At 42.4% G+C, this 19915-nt stretch overlaps 1 protein-coding gene across 1 annotated transcript in view; it reads right to left on the bottom strand.

The window, feature by feature from the left end:
* DRD4 (dopamine receptor D4) overlaps positions 1-19915 on the bottom strand; it is a 189810-nt gene that overhangs the window by 157828 nt on the left and 12067 nt on the right. The gene's annotated exons all lie outside the window — the stretch shown is intronic.

The following is a 19915-nucleotide window of genomic DNA, read 5'->3' as shown; positions in this document are numbered from 1 at the left end:
AGTGAGTACACCCCTCACATTTTTGTAAATATTTAATTTTATCTTTTCATGTGACACTGAAGAATTGACACTTTGCTACAATGTAAAGTAGTAAGTGTACAGCTTGTATAACAGTGTAAATTTGCTGTCCCCTCAAAATAACTCAACACACAGCCATTAATGTCTAAACCGCTGGCAACAAAAGTGAGTACATCCCTAAGTGAATATGTCCAAACTGGGCCCAAAGTGTCAATATTTTGTGTGGCCACCATTATTTTCCAGCACTGCCCTAAACCTCTTGGGCATGGAGTTCACCAGAGCTTCACAGGTTGCCACTGAGGTCCTCTTCCACTCCTCCATGACGACATCACAGAGCTGGTGGATGTTAGAGACCTTGCGCTCCTCCACCTTTCGTTTGAGGATGCCCCACAGATGCTCAATAGGGTTTAGGTCTGGAGACATGCTTGGCCAGTCCATCATCTTTACCCTCAGCTTCTTTAGCAAGGCAGTGGTTGTCTTGGAGGTGTGTTTGGGGTCGTTTTCATGTTGAAATACTGCATTGCGGTCCAGTCTCCGAAGGGAAGGGATCATGCTCGACTTCAGTATGTCACAGTACATGTTGGCATTCATGGTTCCCTTGATGAACTGTAGCTCCCCAGTGCCGGCAGAACTCATGCAACCCAGACCATGACACTTCCACACCATGCTTGACTGTAGGCAAGACACACTTGTCTTTCTACTCCTCACCTGGTTGCCGCCACACACACTTAACACCATCTGAATCAAATACATTTATCTTGGTTTCATCAGACCACAGGACATGGTTCCAGTAATCCTGGTCCTTAGTCTGCTTGTCTTCAGCAATCTGTTTTCCGGCTTTCTTGTGCATCATCTTTAGAAGAGGCTTCCTTCTGGGATGACAGCCATGCAGACCAATTTGATGCAGTGTGCAGCGTATGGTCTGAGCACTAACAGGTTGACCCCCCCCACCCCTTCAACCTCTGCAGCAATGCTGGCAGCACTCATACGTCTATTTCCCAAAGACAACCTCTGCATATGACGCTGAGCACGTGCACTCAACTTCTTTGGTCGACCATGCGAGTCCTGTTCTGAGTGGAACCTGTCCTGTTAAACCGCTGTATGGTCTTGGCCACCATGCTGCAGCTCAGATTCAAGGTCTTGGCAATCTTCTTATAGCCCCATCTTTATGCAGAGCAACAATTCTTTTTTTTCAGATCCTCAGAGAGTTCTTTGCCATTAGGTGCCATGTTGAACTTCCAGTGACCAGTATGAGAGAGTGAGAGCGATAACACCAAATTTAACACACCTCCTCCCCATTCGCCCCTGAGACCTTGTAACACTAACAAGTCACTTGACACCAGGGAGGGAAAATTGCTAATTGGACCCAATTTGGACATTTTCACTTAGGGGTATACTTACTTTTGTTGCCAGAGGTTTACACATTGATGGTTGTGTGTTGAGTTATTTTGAGGGGACAGCAAATTTACACTGTTATACAAGCTGTACACTCACTACTTTACATTGTAGCAAAGTGTCTTTTCGTCAGTGTTGTCACATGAAAAGATATAATAAAATATTTACAAAAATGTGAGGGGTGTACTCACTTTTGTGAGATACTGTATATGTACACATACAGGGCTGCTGTTAGAAACCACGGGCCCCATACAGACAACCTGAAAAGGGGCCCCATACAGCCAATGCTTCACTTATGAATGAACATAGTGAGTGATACCTCATATTATCAGTGAGTGATACCGGTACCGATCACTCATTGTGTTCCTTCAGGAAAGGAAGGGGCTGGCAAATACGACATTTATACCGGATCCTTCCCCCACTCTCAATCTTGAAGGATCCTATTGTGTGCTTGCGTCAGCAAGGGGAAACATATGGTGCACAGGGAGGGTAGTTGGTGTGGCAGGGGGCAAGTACTGGAACCGGTCCTTTGTATGGCTCTCTCTGCAGCAGTTAAAAGCCAATGGGAGGGAGAGGAGAAGAAGACAGCTTTCAGCTGCTGCAGAAAGAGCCATACAGGACATTGTTTACAGTAATTGCCCCTCTGCCACACTGATCACCCTCTCTGCCCACATCCGATTCCGATTTTTATATACTGTGTTTGCCTCTATTTATCATGAGCTGAACGCAAAGATCTACGGCTTTTTCTATGTACACAAAAGGCCTATTTCTCTCAAATATTGTTCACAAATCTGTCTAAATCTGTGTTAGTGAGCACTTCTCCTTTGCCAAGATAATCCATCCACCTCACAGGTGTGGCATATCAAGATGCTGATTAGACAGCATGATTATTGCACAGGTATGCCTTAGACTGGCCACAATAAAAGGCCACTGTAAAATGTGCAGTTTTATCACACAGCACAGTGCCACAGATGTCACAAGTTTTAAGGGAGCGTGCAATTGGAATGCTGACTACAGGAATGTCCACCAGAGCTGTTGCCCTTGAATTGAATGTTCATTTCTCAACCATAAGCCGTCTCAGAGAATTTGGCAGTACATTCAACCGGCCTCACAACCGTAGACCAAGTGTAATCACACCAGCCCAGGATCTCCACATCCAGCATCTTCACCTCCAAGATTGTCTGATACCAGCGATCCAGCCAGCTGCTGCAACAATCGGTTTGCATAACCAAAGAATTTCTGCACAAACTGTCAGAAACCGTCTCAGGGAAGCTCACCTGCATGCTCATCGTCCTCATCGGGGTCTCGACCTGACTGCAGTCCATCGTCGTAACCGACTTGAATGTGCAAATGCTCACATTCGATAGTGTCTGGCACTTTGGAGAGGTGTTCTCTTCATGGATGAATCCCGTTTTTCACTGTACAGGGAAGATGGCAGACAGCATGTGTGGCGTTATGTGGGTGAGCGGTTTGCTGATGTCAATGTTGTGGATCCAGTGGCCCATGGTGGCGGTAGGGTAATGGTATAGGCAGGCATATGGACAACGAACACAGGTGCATTTTATTGATGGCATTTTGAATGCACAGAAATACCGTGACAAGGTCATGAAGCCCACTGTTATACCATTCATCCACAACCATCACCTCATGTTGCAGCATGATAATGCATGGCTCCATGTTGCAAGGGTCTGTACACAGTTCCTGGAATCTGAAAACATCCCAGTTCTTGCATGGCCAGCATACTCATCTGACATGTCACCCATTGAGCATGTTTGGGATGCTCTGGATCGGCGTATACGACAGCGTGTTCCAGTTCCTGCCAATATTCAGCAACTTTGCATAGCCATTAAAGAGGAATGGATCAACATTCCACAGGCCACAATCAACAACCTGATCAACTCTATGCGAAGGAGATGTGCTGCACTGCATGAGGCAAACGGTGGTCACACCAGATACTGACTGGTTTTCGGACCCCCGACCCCCCCAATACAATAAAACTGCACATTTTAGAGTGGCCTTTTATTGTGGCCAGCCTAAGGCACACCTGTGCAGTAATCATGCTGTCCAATCAGCATCTTGATATACCACACCTGTGAGGTGGATGGATTATCCCAGTAAAGGAGAAGTGCTCACTAACACAGATTTAGACAGATTTGTGAACAATATTTGAGAGAAATTGGCCTTTTGTGTACATAGTAAATGTCATAGATCTTTGTACTCAGTTCATGATAAATAGGGGCAAACACAAAAGCGTTGCGTTTATATTTTGCTCAGTGTATATATATATATATATATATATATATATATATATATATATATATATATATATATATATAAAAAAGCAATACAAGGTGGGTTTCAATAAAAACACAAATATCATATCACAGTTCATAAAATAAGTTGCGATTTTTGCCCCCAATCCCTTTATTGTTCCGTTTTAGACCTTGATCTTTTTTTCCTTATTACAAATCTGAAACAAGAAGGCTGTTTAAAACATAAGTCATGGATAAGTATTCAGAGCTGTAAAGACTGACATCCTAGTAAAACTGATGTACAACATTTTTAAGGCTCATTCACAATGTTGATAAAGTAATCGACCATTAAATCAGCAATCCAGATAACAGTTAAATGTACAGTGTTTGCTGTTTTACCTGGCAAAATTCTATTCGCCAGGTATAAAATGTGCACAGTGTTGAAATATTGTATGGCTAGGATGCTGATACCATTGTTCATTATTGCACCTCTGCAGCTTTCTATGTCACCTGCTTGCTCACCGGATTACGAGAGAACATCAGGCCCACCCTTTGTTCTCCCCTCCTATAAGCTGCTTAAACACTTCCCCACCAAGCTACCAGCACAGCATTGTGCAGTGTAATAGAGCCTGACTGACTTGCAGGGCATAACCTCTTCCAGCATATTATGACATGGTTCTACTATCATACTTTCTTACGCCACAAAGGTAGATAAGAAATTTACAAAATGAATAGTCCGGATTGCACTGCAGGGAATACTGTGGTACTTAAAGTGGTTGTAAAGGCAGAAAGTTTTTTTTTATCTTAATGCATTGTAGCCCCAGCCCCCCTAATACTTACCTGAGCCCCATTTAGGTCCAGCGATGTCCACAAGTCCCTCGGCCGTATGGGACTCTCCCTCCTGATTGGCTGAAACACATAAGCTGCTCCATTGGCTCCTGCTGCTGTCAATCAAAGTCAGTTAGCCAATCAGGGGAGAGAGGTCCCAACCACTACTCCTCAATAGTCATGAATGTGACTGCCTTCATGCCAAGGTACAAAACACCTGTGGATCCAGTGTAAGTGAAAATGGACCTTCCTGCGGATGTATGGATAGGTACACCCAGGGGCATTGCTAGGTGGCAAAAATACCAGGGGCTTCAGCCTGAAGTCCAAGGCTGGAAACGGGGGGGGGGGATGTACACGTGACGCAGGCCTTTTTTTTTTTTGGCTGGGCGGTGACCTACCTACACTGACCTACCTACATTGATGGTAGTGACCTACCTACACTGACCTACCTACACTGACAGTTGTGACCTACCTAAACTGACCTACCTACACTGACCTACATACACTGATGGTAGTGACCTACATACACTGACCTACATACACTGACGGTAGTGACCTACCTACACTGACCTAGCTACACTGATGGTAGTGACCTAGCTACACTGACCTACCTACACTGACATACATACACTGATGGTAGTGACCTACCTACACTGACCTACATACACTGATGGTAGTGACCTACCTACACTGACCTACATACACTGATGGTAGTGACCTACCTACACTGACCTACATACACTGACCTATCTACACTAACCTACATACACTGACCTACCTACACTGACCTACATACACTGACCTACCTACACTGACCTACATACACTGACGGTAGTGACCTACCTACACTGACCTACATACACTGACGGTAGTGACCTCCCTACACTGACCTGCCTACACTGATGGTAGTGACCTACTTACACTGACCTACCTACACTGACCTACATACACTGACCTAACTACACTGACGGTAGTTACCTACCTACACTGACCTACATACACTGACCTACCTACACTGACGGTAATTACCTACCTACACTGACCTACATACACTGACCTACCTACACTGACGCCCCTGGGTACACCCATGTAAATGAGGCCAAATGAGAAAGAATATACAGTGGGTATAGAAAAGAATCACCCCCCCCCCCCTTTTAAATAATAAAATGTTGTTGCATTGCAGCCTGAAATTAAAAGACACAGTTTTTGTTTTATCCAGCTGTATTTACTCTTATAACTTATAACATCCAAGTGAATGATATAACACCAACATGTCAGAAAAAAAAATAATCAAAAGCAGAATCACTGAGTTGGAAACAGGATCACCCCCCTTATGTCAGTATTTTGTTGAATCAGCTTTTGCTTTAATTAGAGCCTTTAATTTGTTGAGATATGTCTCCACTAACTTTGCACATTTGCAATATTTGCCCACTCTGCTTTGCAGAACCGCTCAAGTTTAGTTAAATTTGATGGTGATTGTGGACTGCAATCTTCTAGTAATTTCAGAGGTTTTAAATGGGGTTTAAGTCTGGGCTCTGACTAAGCCATGCAAGGATAGTCACCTTTTTCTTCTTCAACCACTGTGCGGTCATTTTTGCTGTATGCTTTGGGTCGTTGTCATGTTGGAGGATAAACCTTCTTCCCATTGACAACATTCTGGCAGAGGGCAGCAAATTTTCCTCAAGAATTTAACAGTATTTTTCCCCATCCACTTTTCTTCTATCCTGACAAGTGCTCCAGTCTTTGTTGCAGAGACCCTCCCAAGCCCCCCCCCCCCCACCCCCTTCACCACCTCCATGCTTTACTGTAGGGATGCTGTTATTTGGATGGTGAGCTGTATTGGATTTATGCCAGACATATTGATTGGTGTTGAGGCCAAATAATAAAATTTTAGTCTCATCTGACCATAACACCTGTTTCCATGTGGCCTCAGAATATTCAAGGTGTGTTTAAAGTTATTCTAAATCTACGTTTTATTTTTAACACAACATAACAAACATATCATACTAACCTCCACTGTGCAGTTCGTTTTGCACAGAGTGGCCCCGATCCTCAACTTCTGGGGTCCCCTGGCAAAGCTGGTAGCTCCTCCCCGCATCATATGACCCCCTAGGAGAAGCGCTCTCCCAGGGGGTTATATTGCGGGCGTGCTCCCGAGTCCAGCATTTGCGTCCATAGACGCAGAATGCCAGGCTCGTCCCAGCCCCCAGCGCCGGAGTCATTGGATTTGATTGACAGCAGTGGGAGCCAATGGCTGTGCTGCTATCAATCTATCCAATCAAGAGCTGAGACAATGAGCAGAGAGGTCCAATGCGTCTCCTGCAAGGAAAATATGGGGCTCAGGTGAGTAAAACGGGGGGCTGGGGGGCTGGTCAGTGGCAGAAGTTTTTTCACCTTAATGCATCCTATGCATTAAAAAACATGAGGGTTCACAACCCCTTTAAGGTGGTCAGATGAGACAAAAATTTTATTATTTGACCTCAACACCACATGAGATGTCTGGTGGAAATCCAATACAGCTCACCATCCAAATACCACCATTCCTACAGTAAAGCATGGAGATGGTAATATCCTGTTATGGGGATGTTTCTCTGCAGCAGGGACTGGAGCACTTGTCAGCATAGAAGAAAAATGGATGGAGCAAAATATCATCAAATTCTTCAGGAAAATTAGCTGCTCTCTGCCAGAATGTTGTCAATGGGAAGGTTTACCTTTCATAATGACAATGACCCAAAGCACACAGCAAAAATTACCACACAGTGGCTGAAGGAGAAAAGGGTGAATGTCCTTGCATGGCTTAATCAGAGCCCGACTTAAACCCCCCTGTAATGACTTGAAGACTGCAGTCCACAAATGACTGAACTTGAGCAGTTCTGCAAAGAAAAGTGGTCAAATATTGCAAAGTCTAGATGTGCAAAGTTAATAGAGACATATCCCAACAGACTAAAGGCTGTAATTAAAGCAAAAGGTGGTCCAACAAAATACTGACATAAGGGGGTGTACCTTTTTCCAACTCAGTGATTCGGATATATATATATATATATATATATATATATATATATATATATATATATATATATACAGGTATATATATATATATTTTTTTTTTTCTCTGACATGTTCGACACATGACAATTCGACACATTGTTACAAGTCCTCCGTTCCTGGATCAGCTGTTTTTGGCGCCGTGCCCATTAATTATCTATTCATTCTTTCTACTGACCACCAATTTAAGCCGCATTCTTCCCAATGACCACAAATTTAAGACTTATTGTTTCACTAATCACTTTTGTAAGGAGCATAGTTCCCATTGTATTGGGGTCCTTCTACACTGACCATCAAGGTAAAGGGGTCTCTCTCCCACTGACCACTGAAGAAGGCCCTTCTTCACAGGCCACCAATGTAAGAGAGCATTTCACTTACCACCAATGTAAGGGTGCACTGTATTGAACACCAGTGTAAATGGTCATTTCACTGACCACCCATGTGAGGGAGCAATACAATTTTCACAGTCTGCATTTCTTTTCTAAAGAAGAATAAAATTGAGGCACTAGACTCAAACGTGGCTTTATTCATATTCAGGTTGATAATAGCTCTTGAAAACTTTGACTGCTCAGAAACACAGAAACTAAAATAAAAAAACTGAATAAGCAAGCAAAATAGAACGCCAAATGATCAGTCCAAATATATACTGTATATATAGCTGTATTTCGGCAAGGAAGTAACAATAAGTAGATATGCAGTGACCACGTATTTGAATTTAGTTGCTAGTATTCCTAAATGGACTTGAATAGTCTGCTGAAAGGGGATCCTAATCCAGGCACAAACTAAAAGAGCTCAGTGACTCTTTAATTCATTTCCAGAATAAGATCCCCTTTCAGAAGAGTCCATGTAGGAATACTGGAAACAAAACCCTAGATCTGATGATGAGGGATTCCTTGGCCCCTGAAATGCATTGGTCACATCTTCTCTACCTATTTTGTTACCCATTTGTAAAGTATAAAGCTATAAAGACTTTTGAGCTGATACTTTGGTGTGCTGGCTTTCTTGCTCATTGCATTTCTTTTTTATGTATTATTATTTGTTTACTTTTATTATTTTTACAGAAAATAATTTTGTTGTATAGCTCTTACTTTCGCAAGAGCCTTTTGATACGATTGGTTCTCTACCTGGTTATAGGTTGAAGGCTGCTCACACCTGTGTGACTTAAAGTGGTTCTAAAGCCTGAGAGTTTTTTTTATCCTAATGCATTCTCTGCATTAACATAAAACACTTTCTTTGTCCAGCTCCCCCCCAGCCTACCCTTATACTTACCTGCGCCTGATCTCCATCCAGTGATGTGCATGAGAGCAGTGGCTCTCCCGACTCTCTGCCTACTTATTGGCGACAGCAGCGGGAACTAGCTCGGGAGCAAGCACACATGAGTGCCCCCATAGCAAGTAGCTAGCTGTGGGGGCACTTGGCGGGGGGAGGAGCCAGGAATGTTGGGGGAGGACTCCAGAAGAAGAGGATTGGGGATGCTTTGTGCAAAACCCACTGCACAGAGCAGTTAAAGAGGAGTTCCAGTTTCCTGTGAAAAAAAAAATAAAAGTCAGCAGCTACAAAAATGTAGTTTCTAACTTTTAAAAAACAGCCACTCACCTGTCCCATGATCCAGCGTTGTGCTCACCCCAGTCGGTTCACCCTGCCTTCTTTTCTCAGCACCGGCATCTTCACTCTGGGCACCCGGCTGTGACAGCTTGCGGCTTCACAGTCAGGTGCCCACTGCGCATGTGAAAGCAGCACTGTGCATTGTGAATGGTGGATGCAGTCTTCTGGGACCTGTCACGTGTCCCAGAGTACTGCAGGTGGGGAGGGAGGAGAACTTTTGCTTTGATCGCCTAGGCGTTCGGAGTGGAAGTGGGTGCAGGTACCTGTCAAAATCGGGTATCTGCACCCCCCTGCTATTTAAAAGTGCCAATTCTTCAAGAGGAGTGGGGGACGAGTCCCTAAAGTGAAACTTCCCCTTGTGGGTGGAGCTCCGCTTTAAGTATACTATGTTATTAAAAAAAAGTTAAAAATTATTACGAAAAATATGTATAATAAAGCAAGGCAAAATAACACAAGGAAGGCAAAGTAACACGAGGCGCAAATCAATAAAAGGTCAAAGATAACGTTAATAAAGGAAAGGAAGTAAAGGCAGTAAATAAAGTCTCACAGTAACTCTGCAATAACCAAAGCATCCTAGAGTGCACTCTGTTGTGGAACCCTCACATGTGGATATGCATAAGTGTTCCTGAGAGGAGCACCCCTGGAAGGTGTTTGTCTGATACCTGGCACTTAATGTGCAATGTTAAACTGGCTGATGTTGGGGTCCGTCTGTAAGGTGGTACACATACAGCTGTGCCTTTAAGACTGTTCAATGGATGGCTGATAGGCTGCTAAGTGAAGAGCAGTCTCTACTGGCATTAACTGCGTGCGGTAAGGAGTTAAGTCTCATTCCTGACGATTAGGTCCCTACTGATGTAAACACACACGACAATGGGTTTCCTCAGCTCTGGTCCCAAGACACAGCAGCTTTCTGTGGCTTAGTCTCTCCGTTCTCTGGGTGCTCAGAACACAGCAGTAGGTCTGCATGCTCTGTCCTCATACAGCTCTGTCTCCTCTGTAGCTGTCTCTCTGGTGAGCATTGGCAGGTCCGCACGCTCTCCTTTCCCTGGTAAAAGACCCCAAACTCTCCAGAATTGCCTGGGAAAAGACTGCCCTCTCCTCATTTTTGTGGTTAGGAAATCCTGGGTATTGGGATGTCACTGCAACAAATTAGTAGTAAACATGTCATAGCTATCAAAACACCTTTTCCGGAGCTTCTGAGCCACCATTTGCCATGCCAAGACCTCTAATGCTATGACTATAATGCCACAATGGCTCGGCGGTGTCCTAGTGTTAAGCCAATCAAGCTAATAGCAACATACAGCACAACTACTAAAGACTGATGAGTGTATTCTCCATTCCACAGGTTCTGCATTCCAGGTCAACCTGATAGTGTTTCCCTACACTCTGAAATTATCATCATGTTGATGTGAAACCAGTTCCCCTGTGGAGAAGTAAATGTTTTTCTAGTCTTTGCCCTACCATGGACAGGGTATGTTTCCCTGCATACTCATCTACTATCATACTCTATACAGCAAGTGTTATGGCTTGATTCAGTGGCTCCCATGTTTACTTAGGACCACCTGCTGCTACATAGGCATACAGTATATGCGGCTAATGTGTAAGATAAAGTCTACAAGCTTGGAAAGATCAGTTTGTAAATGGACTGAGAACTGGCTAAAAAGTTAGAATTTAGAGAGTAGTGGTTAATGATTCTTATTCCGAATGGTCTAAGGTTATTATTGATGTACCCCAAGGTTCAGTGTTGGGACCAGTGGTGTATCAACCATGTGTGTATGATGTTCACTGCTGGGGGGGGGGGGGGGGTGGCCCACTGTGACCCACCCTGCACACAGCCACTTTTCCTCCTCTCGCGGCTGTCAGCTGAAAAGCCATGCAAGGAGATCGACGCTCACAGCTTTCCTTCACAGCACAATCATCTCCGGCTGTTCCCTGTGTCCTCCTCCTCTGGCCCCCTCCGTGTCCTCCTCCTCTGCCCCTTGTGTGCTCCTCTGACCACTCTTCCAGCCCCCTGTCCTCCTTCTCTGGCCCCCTCTGTGTCCTTCTCCGTGTGCTCCTCCAGCCCCTTGTCCTCCTCCTCCGGCTCCCTGTCCTCCTCCACCCCCCCCCATCCCCCGCAGCTGGCTTCCCTTCTCTGCCACCAGTTGCGGGGGATGTGTCAGGATGGAGAGCGGAGGAAGGGACTAGTAAATATGTAATTTACTGGCCCCTTCCTTTTCTAAATTGGACACAGTGAGCGATCGCTACTGCTCGCTCCTGTGTCCTTTGATAACTGAGTAGAGTAAACTGTTTACTCTGCTTCAGTTTATGAATGAACAGGAGTCTCTTGTTCATTCATTTTCAATGCTGAGGCTGCTGAGGTGAAAGGGACTGAGGACAGAGATTCCCCAGTCCCTTTCTATGTCTCAAAGGGGAGATGTCAGGGGTCCCCTGATATCTCACCAAAGCCCACCAACAAGGCTGATCAAAAAAAATGCAATGCATATTAAAAAATGTAATTGTAAAAAAAATTATATATATATATATATATATATATATATATATATATATATATATATATATTTAAAATATATAAGATAAAAAACTACTTACACCACTCCCCCCTGCCATACCAACACTGTCCAATTCCCAAACCCCCTCCCCCCAAAAAGCATTGTGAAAAAAAATAAAAACAAGTTAAAATGTAAAAAAAATGTAAAAATAAACAACTACTGGCACAGTCCACTGCCACATACCCTCCCCCCACCCCTTTCCCCAGAAGCACTGTAAACAAATCTTTAACAAATATTAAAAAATAATAAAAAAAAAAATTAACAATAAAATTTTAAAAAAATTTAGCCAAAATAATAAAAACAAAAAACAGACCTACTGGCACTGTCCAATAACCCCCCCCCCCCCCAATCATTGTGAAGAACATAAAAATACAAAAATAAATTGTAAAAAACTATTTAAAAAATACAATTGTAAAACAAATGATAAAAGTAAAAGTCTGACACTGTCCATTGCTCTGCTGACATTGTCCACTGCCCTACTGACACCATCCACTGGCCCCCCAAAAGCATTTTGAAAAAAATACTAAAAAATTTAAATTGTAAAAAAATAATAAACAAAAAATAAAAAAAGTCAAATAAACACTACTGACACCATCCACTGTCGACTGACACCATCCTGCACATACTACCCACCTCTGTACACTCCAGATGCCTTACATGCACATTATACCCACCTTCATACACTCCACACGCCTCTTCTGCACATACTACCTACAACCATACACTCCATTCTCCTCTTCTGCACATAATACCCGACGCCGTACTCTCCGCACTGTACATTCCCTATTTAACATTACTGCATTCTGCACTATGTAAGTCATCTCAGACTCTATTAAACCACACTCCCTTTAAGCCACGCCCAATATGTAGCGCAATTTAAGCCACATCCATATTCTGCCGTGGCACGCTATGCACACCACATTTGTTTTTTTTTTCATTGCCTAGGGCCTACTTTTTATCTTGCACACGGGTCCAACTCATTTCATGATACACCCCTGGTTGGGACCCTTACTTTTTAACGTCTCTATAAATGATATAGGGTCTGGGATTAAAAGTACCATTTCAGTCTTTGCAGATGACACTAAGCCTTGCAGTGGAATAACGTCCTTACAGGATGTCTCCAATTTACAAGCCAACCTCAATGCACTGTCTAATTGGGCAACTAAGTGGCAAATGAGGTTTAATGTTGATAAATGTAAACTTATGCACTTAAGAGCTAAGAATATGCATGCATCATACATACTAGGGGGAGTACAACTGGGGGAATCAATGGTGGAGAAGGATCTGGGGGTTTTAGTAGATCATAAGCTTAATAATAGCATGCGATGCCAAACTGCAGTTTCCAAAGCGAGAAAACTCCTTTCTTGTATTAAGAGAGGTATGGACTCCAGCGAGATATAATTTTGCCCCTGTACAAATCATTAGTAAGACCTCATCTGGAATATGCAGTTTAGTTTTGAGCACCAGCTCTCAAAAAGGATATCGGGGAACTGGAGCAAGTGCAAAGAAGGGCAACCAAACTGATAAGAGGCATGGAGGAGCCCAGCTATGAGGAACGATTACAGGAACTGACTTTATCCTCTCTTGAGAAGAGGAGATTAAGGGGAGATATGATCAATATGTACAAATACATAAGGGATCCATATAGTGAACTTGGTGTTGAGTTATTCACTTGAAGGTCATCACAGAGGACAAGGAGGCACTCTTAATGTCTAGAGGAAAAGAGATTTCATCCCCAAATATGGAAAACAGCTGTGAAAATGTGGAATAGACTCCCTCCAGAGGTGGTTCTGGCCAGCTCTGTAGATTGCTTTAACCACTAGCCGACCAGCCGCCATTGTTATATGGTGGCAGGTCGGCTCTCCTGCGCAAATCACTGTAGCTGCAAAGCGGCTCGCACAGATGCTATAGTGGGCGGGCGTGCGCTCCTCACATCCGCTGCACGCTGTGGGAGCATGCCCGCGGGTTGGGCGAACTCAATGCCCGTCGGCGACCTGCGATTGCCTAGTACAGAGGTAGAATGGGGATCTGCCTACAGATAGAGCACGCTGAGGAAACACACTTAACCCCTTGATCATCCCCTACTGTTAACCCCTTCCCTGCCAGTGTCATTTTTACATTGATTGGTACATTTTTATAGCACTGATTAATGTAATAATGTCACTGGTGCCCAAAAAGTGTCATTTGGGGTCAGATTTATTCGCCGCAATGTCGCAGTCCTGCCAAAAATCGCAGATCCCATTGGATCCTCTCCGGGACCCTTTCCCCCTATAGTATCACAACTTAGGCTGGATACACAGATTAAATACCTAGGGGTGACTATCTCTGCCCAACCTAAGGAATATATTTCCCGAAATTTACTACCACTACTTCAGAAATGCGGATCTCAAAATCTAATTTCTTGAAAATGATATGGATGCCACAACTACTGTATTATTTACATAACTCACCCTGTTGGATTTAACAGAAATATTTCAATAGATTTGGCATGATCTTTCGGAGCTTGATATGGCAGAATAAGCCAGCTAGAATTAAATATGAATATTTACAATATCCTAATGCTCAAGGTGGGCTTTCGATTCCAAATCCTTGGATTTACTTCCTGGCGGCTCAACTTCAACACCTTGTGGGATGCGAAACTCAGGGCCTTAATAATATATATATATATATATATATATATATATATATATATATATATATATACAGTAACTCACAAAAGTGAGTACACCCCTCACTAAAGGTGATGGACTGGCCAAGCATGTCTCCAGAACTAAACCCTATTGAGCATCTGAGGGTCATCCTCAAATGGAAGGTGGAGGAGCGCAAGGTCTCAACATCTACCAGCTCTGTGATGTCGTCATGGAGGAGTGGAAGAGGACTCCAGTGGCAACCTGTGAAGCTCTGTGAACTCCATGCCCAAGAGGGTTAAGGCAGAGCTGGAAAATATTGGTGGCCACACAAAATATTGACACTTTTGGCCCAATTTGGACATTTTCACTTAGGGGTGTACTCACTTTTGTTGCCAGTGGTTTTGACAATAATGGCTGTGTGTTGCGTTATTTTGAGGGGACAGCAAATTTTGACTGTTATACAAGCTGTACAATCACTACTTTACATTGTAGCAAAGTATCATTTCTTCAGTGTTGTCACATGAAAAGATAGAATAAAATATTTACAAAAATGTGAGGGGTGTACTCACTTTTGTGAGATACTTCATATATGTATATATATATATATATATATAGTTATCACTTTATTTGATAATGGTAATCCATTACTCTCTCTTGATTCTTCTATTTCACCTTTAATCAATATACCTACCCGACATTGCATTTGATATATAAGGTCTGGCTGTCTACTAAAACAATATTGGGTTTTCAGGGATATACTAGATATACTCCGTTGTGGTCAAACGGGGCATTGTCTGTAGTCTACCATTTGGAAGGATTTTCTAGATGGGAACCTGCAGGGATTAATACCTTGATGCAATTGTATTCTGATGGAGTGATGAAAACTTATCAGCAGCTCTGTAGTGACTATGGCTTGGATAAAAGGTGTTTTTTTCAATACTTACAATTAAGACATGCTCTTAAAAAACAAGGTGTGGCCCCGACCATCGCTTACTACAAAGTCCCGTTTTGGACATTGTATCCAAGAAAATAATACCATTTTCTAAAGTACGGTATATATGAAATTATTATCTGAATTGCTTCTCAAATTTCCGATTCCATGTAGACAAAAATGTGAGGCGGATATTGATGTGAATTTAGAAGAAATATGGGACCAAATAATGAGGAATGTTCAGCTTGTCTCGTTATCTCCAACTCATAGAATGACCCAACTTTTTATCTTGTTCAGGGCGTACTGTACCCCAGAACTGCTGCATAGAGTAGGTAGAAGGGAGAATTATAAATGTCCAAGATGCGTGAAATCTTCTGGTTCTTTTATACACTTGTTTTGGAGATGCCCAAAATTACATCGGTATTGGCAGGATGTGATAGATATGATAAATTCTCTATATGACATCTCACTCACTCCTGATCCTGTCCTGTGTCTCCTCAAGTATATAATTTTTAACAATTTAGTATATGATGAGACAGTGGCTATAATGAGAATGTTTTTTTGGCAAGTAAATTAATAGCCTCTTGATGGATCTCACATAACCCTTCTACCCTTGGGGACTGGGTAAAAGAAATGGATAAATATGTACTGTTTGAAAAATATACTTATCTTCAATGTAATGCATCTTGGAAATTTCAGAAAATATGGAAAAAAAGGAAAGATGCCCCATGTTTCAATTTAGGTTGAAAGTGGAGTGTGGAGTATACATGTTATGTATTTTTGTTTTTTAGTCTTCATGAATGGTTGCTTCCCCCTATCCTAAATAATGCAGAGGGTAAAAGAGAGAGGAAAATTATCTCCTTCTTTCTTTTCTCCATCCCTTTCTCTTTCTCTGGAATGTGTTTTTTTTTCTTTCTCAAATTTACTTTGAGGCAGTGGTTGATAAATTAATTTAAGGAATGAAATATAATGGTGTTGAGGCTGATATATTTGCTTAATTGGAAGGAAGAAGGAAAGAAAAGGAAATTGTCTATTGAAATATTGCAGATTTTGTGGGGTTTTTTTCTCTTCTTGTTGTTGTTTTATATTTGTTCTGTCTGTAATTTGTTATATAAAATTTTTACCCAAAAAAATCTGATATAAAAAAAAAAAAAAAAATTGCAGATCGCTGCCATTACTAGTAAAAACAATAAAAAAAAAAAAATAAAAGTCTCTAAATCTATCCCATAGTTTGTAGACGCGATAAGTTTTGCGCAAACCAATCAATATACGTCTATTGTTTTTTTTTTAACCAAAAATATATATAAGAATATATATCAGCATAAACTGATGAATACATTTTTTTATTTTGGAGATGTATTATAGCATTTTTTTCAAAATTGTCGCTCTTTGTTTGTTTATAGCTCAAAAAATAAAAATTGCAGAGGTGATCAAATACCACCAAAAGAAAGCTCTATTTGTGGGAAAAAAAAGGTCGTCAATTTTGTTTGGTTACAGCATCGCACGACCAGGCAATTGTCAGTTAAAGCGACGAAGTGCAGTATCGCAAAAAATGGCCTGGTCATTAAGGGGGTAAATCCTTCCAGGGCTAAAAATGGCCTGGATTCTTTCCTAAATGTACATAATATAACTGGGTACTGACGTTTGTAGGTTGATCCAGGGAAAATATGATTGCCTCTCGGGGGAATCAGGATGGAATTTTTTCCCCTGCCGTAGCAAATTGGATCATGCTTTGGGTTTTTTTTTACCTTCCTCTCTATCAACCGTGGGTGAAGGATTGTGATATGGGATTTTATGATTTTATTGGTTGAACTAGATGTCTATTTTCAACTTTACTAGGAATGGGCCAAATACCCCTGGTTCGGTTCGCACCAAAACATCTCGAACAGGCAAAAAGTTCTAGCGAACACGCAAACTACAGGCAAACCACTTGCCCACCAGCCACAGTATATATACTCTCCTATACGGCTCTCCTGCTCAAGCCGACGTCGGTCAGTGCATGTTATTATTATAGCAGGAAGTAAAAAATATTGTTTTTTGTTTTTTCAAAATTTAGGGTCTTTTTTTGTTTATAGCGCAAAAAATAAAAACCAGAGAGGTGATCAAATACCACCAAAAGAAAGCTCTATTTGTGGGAAAAAAAGGACATCAATTTTGTTTTTTTGTTTGTTTGGTACAGCGTCGCACAACTGCACAATTGTCAGTTAAAGTGAAGCAGTGCCGTATGACAAAAAATGGCCTGGTCATTAAGGAGTAAAACCTTCCGGGGCTGAAGTGGTTAAAGTCTATGGAACACGAACATGAAAAATCAGATGTGCTCATTTTAAAGGCTTATATGCAAGTTATTGCCATAAAAAGTGTATGGGAACCCGAATACTACCCTAGGGGACAAGGGGATATGTTTCAATGCAAAAAAAAAGTTTTTAAAGCAATCGTTTTTAAAGGAGCAGTGATTTTAACAATGCTTAAAGTGAAACAAAAAAAAATAAATATTCCTTTAAATATTGTACCTGGGGGGTCCCCTTAACCTGCCTGCAAAGTGGCGCATTTGTGTGATGTATAGAACATGCTGCAGCAATAATGACATTTCTAAAGGAAAAAATGTCATTTAAACTTTCTTGCAGCTGTTTATGTATTGCCCGGCAATACAGATTTCAAAAAAAAGAAAAAAAAACCACACCGAAATGAAAAAAAATTGGCTTGGGGTCCACCCCCCCAAAATCCATACCAGACCATGCAGCCTGGCAGGTCAAGAAAAGGGGGGGGCAAGGGAGCACCCCCCTCCTGAACCATACCAGGCCACATGTCCTCAACATGGGGGGTGGGCACCTTGCCCCCATGTTGATAGGGACAAGGTCCTCTTCCAGACAACCCTGGGCTGTGGTTGTCGGGGTCTGCGGGTGGAGGACTTATCAGAATCTGGAAGCCCCCTTTAACAAGGGGGCCCCAGATCCCGGCCATCCCCCTATGTGAATGGGTAGGGGTACATCGTACCCCTACCCATTCACCAAAGAAGTGTCAAAAAGTAAAAACCAAAGAGACAGTTTTTGACAAATTCTTTATTAAAAAATAAAAAATAAAAAAAAGTGTCCCGCGATGTAAATCCACCATCAATCACACTGCCCGACGGACACGAAAAATAGGAAAAATGCACCTCCATTGGAGGCTACACGCTGTGTGCGCTCTCTTGGCTTTGACAGCTCTTATATAGGCAAGGGCAGGGCCACCCGGTGACGTAACCAGGTGACCCCACCCTCTAAAGAAGTCATTCGAGTCAAAGGCTGCCCATCAGTGATGCATATCAGTGCCGCATATCAGTGCCCATCAGTGCTGCATATCAGTACCGCCCATCAGTCCTGGATATCAGTACCGCCCATCAGTGCCCAACAGTGCCACCTCATCAGTGCAGCTTCATCATTGCACATCAGTGAAAGAGAAAAATTACTTATTTACATAATTTTATAACAGAAACAAAGAAAAACGTATTTTTCCAAAATTTTCGGCGTTTTTTTATTTGTTTAGCAAAAAGGGCAGAGCCACCTGGGGACGTAACCGGGTGACCCGCCCCCTTCTGAAGTAATTTAAGTCAAAGGCTGCCTATCAGCGCTGCATATAAATGCTGCATATCAGTACTGCCCATCAGTGCTGCATATCAGTACTGCCCATCAGTGCTGCATATCTGTTTAGCAAAAAATAAAAAACTCAGTAGTGATTATACACCACCAAAAGAAAGCTCTATCTGTCTCAAAAACTGAAACTGAAAATTGGCCTGGGCAGGAAGAGGGTGAAAGTGCCCAGTGTTGAAGTGGTTAAAGGAATTATGCCCTATGTGTCTCACCCTGCAGCAGCTGAAATCCAGTTTCTCCTCCTCTCTCTCCTGCCAGCTTTCAGCTGCTGCAGGGAGAAACACTGTGCCTCAGTTTATAAATAAACAGAAGGGTGTTATGGGCGTTATGCTCATTCATCTGCAGTACAGCTAAGGCGGCAGAGAATGGAATTGTGTGCCTAGGTCCTGTACAAGCGGACCGGTGGTACCTCCTTATCGGAACCCTGGTGCTAAAACTACAAATCCTATCATGCCTCTGCCTTTGGGAGCCATGCCAGTGGCTACAGCTTTGCAATTCCTCAAGGGGCTTGAAATTCCACAACAGCCAGATTGCTGAGATTACCTACCCTTGGACTATTGGTATACCTCTGAAAAGAACTTAAAACTGTTTTGATAAAGCTCAGAATTGCCCTTCAGAAAATGACAATATCCTTTTCGAAGGCTGTTTTGTCACAGTTAGGTCCAATAAAGTCTTGGTAATCTGTTTGCATGTAAAACAAGTGTAGAAGCATTTTCAATAGAACTAAACCTTATTTTCCTTTACAGCCAAGGAAGCCAGCATCCTACCCTGACAGTTATTCATTCATCATTGGGAAACAGTTACATCAATGAGTTGTGCTACGCTTTAAAATGGTGTTACATGCTTCTCTTTATGAAGTTCCACATGTAAAATGTCAACAGTAAACATATGTCTACTACTGGTCTGGGTTTTTAGTTTCCTGCCAACTACAGTAGTACCTTGGATTACAAGTATAATCCGTTCCAGAAGCATGCTTGTAATCCAAAGCACTCGTATATCAAAGCGAGTTTCCCCGTAGGAATCCCTGGAAGCT

Source organism: Aquarana catesbeiana, linkage group LG11 (assembly GCF_042186555.1).
Source record: "Aquarana catesbeiana isolate 2022-GZ linkage group LG11, ASM4218655v1, whole genome shotgun sequence".
Lineage (NCBI taxonomy): Eukaryota > Metazoa > Chordata > Amphibia > Anura > Ranidae > Aquarana > Aquarana catesbeiana.
Note: the sequence above shows the minus strand (reverse complement) of the source record. Positions and strands in the feature narration are given on the sequence as shown.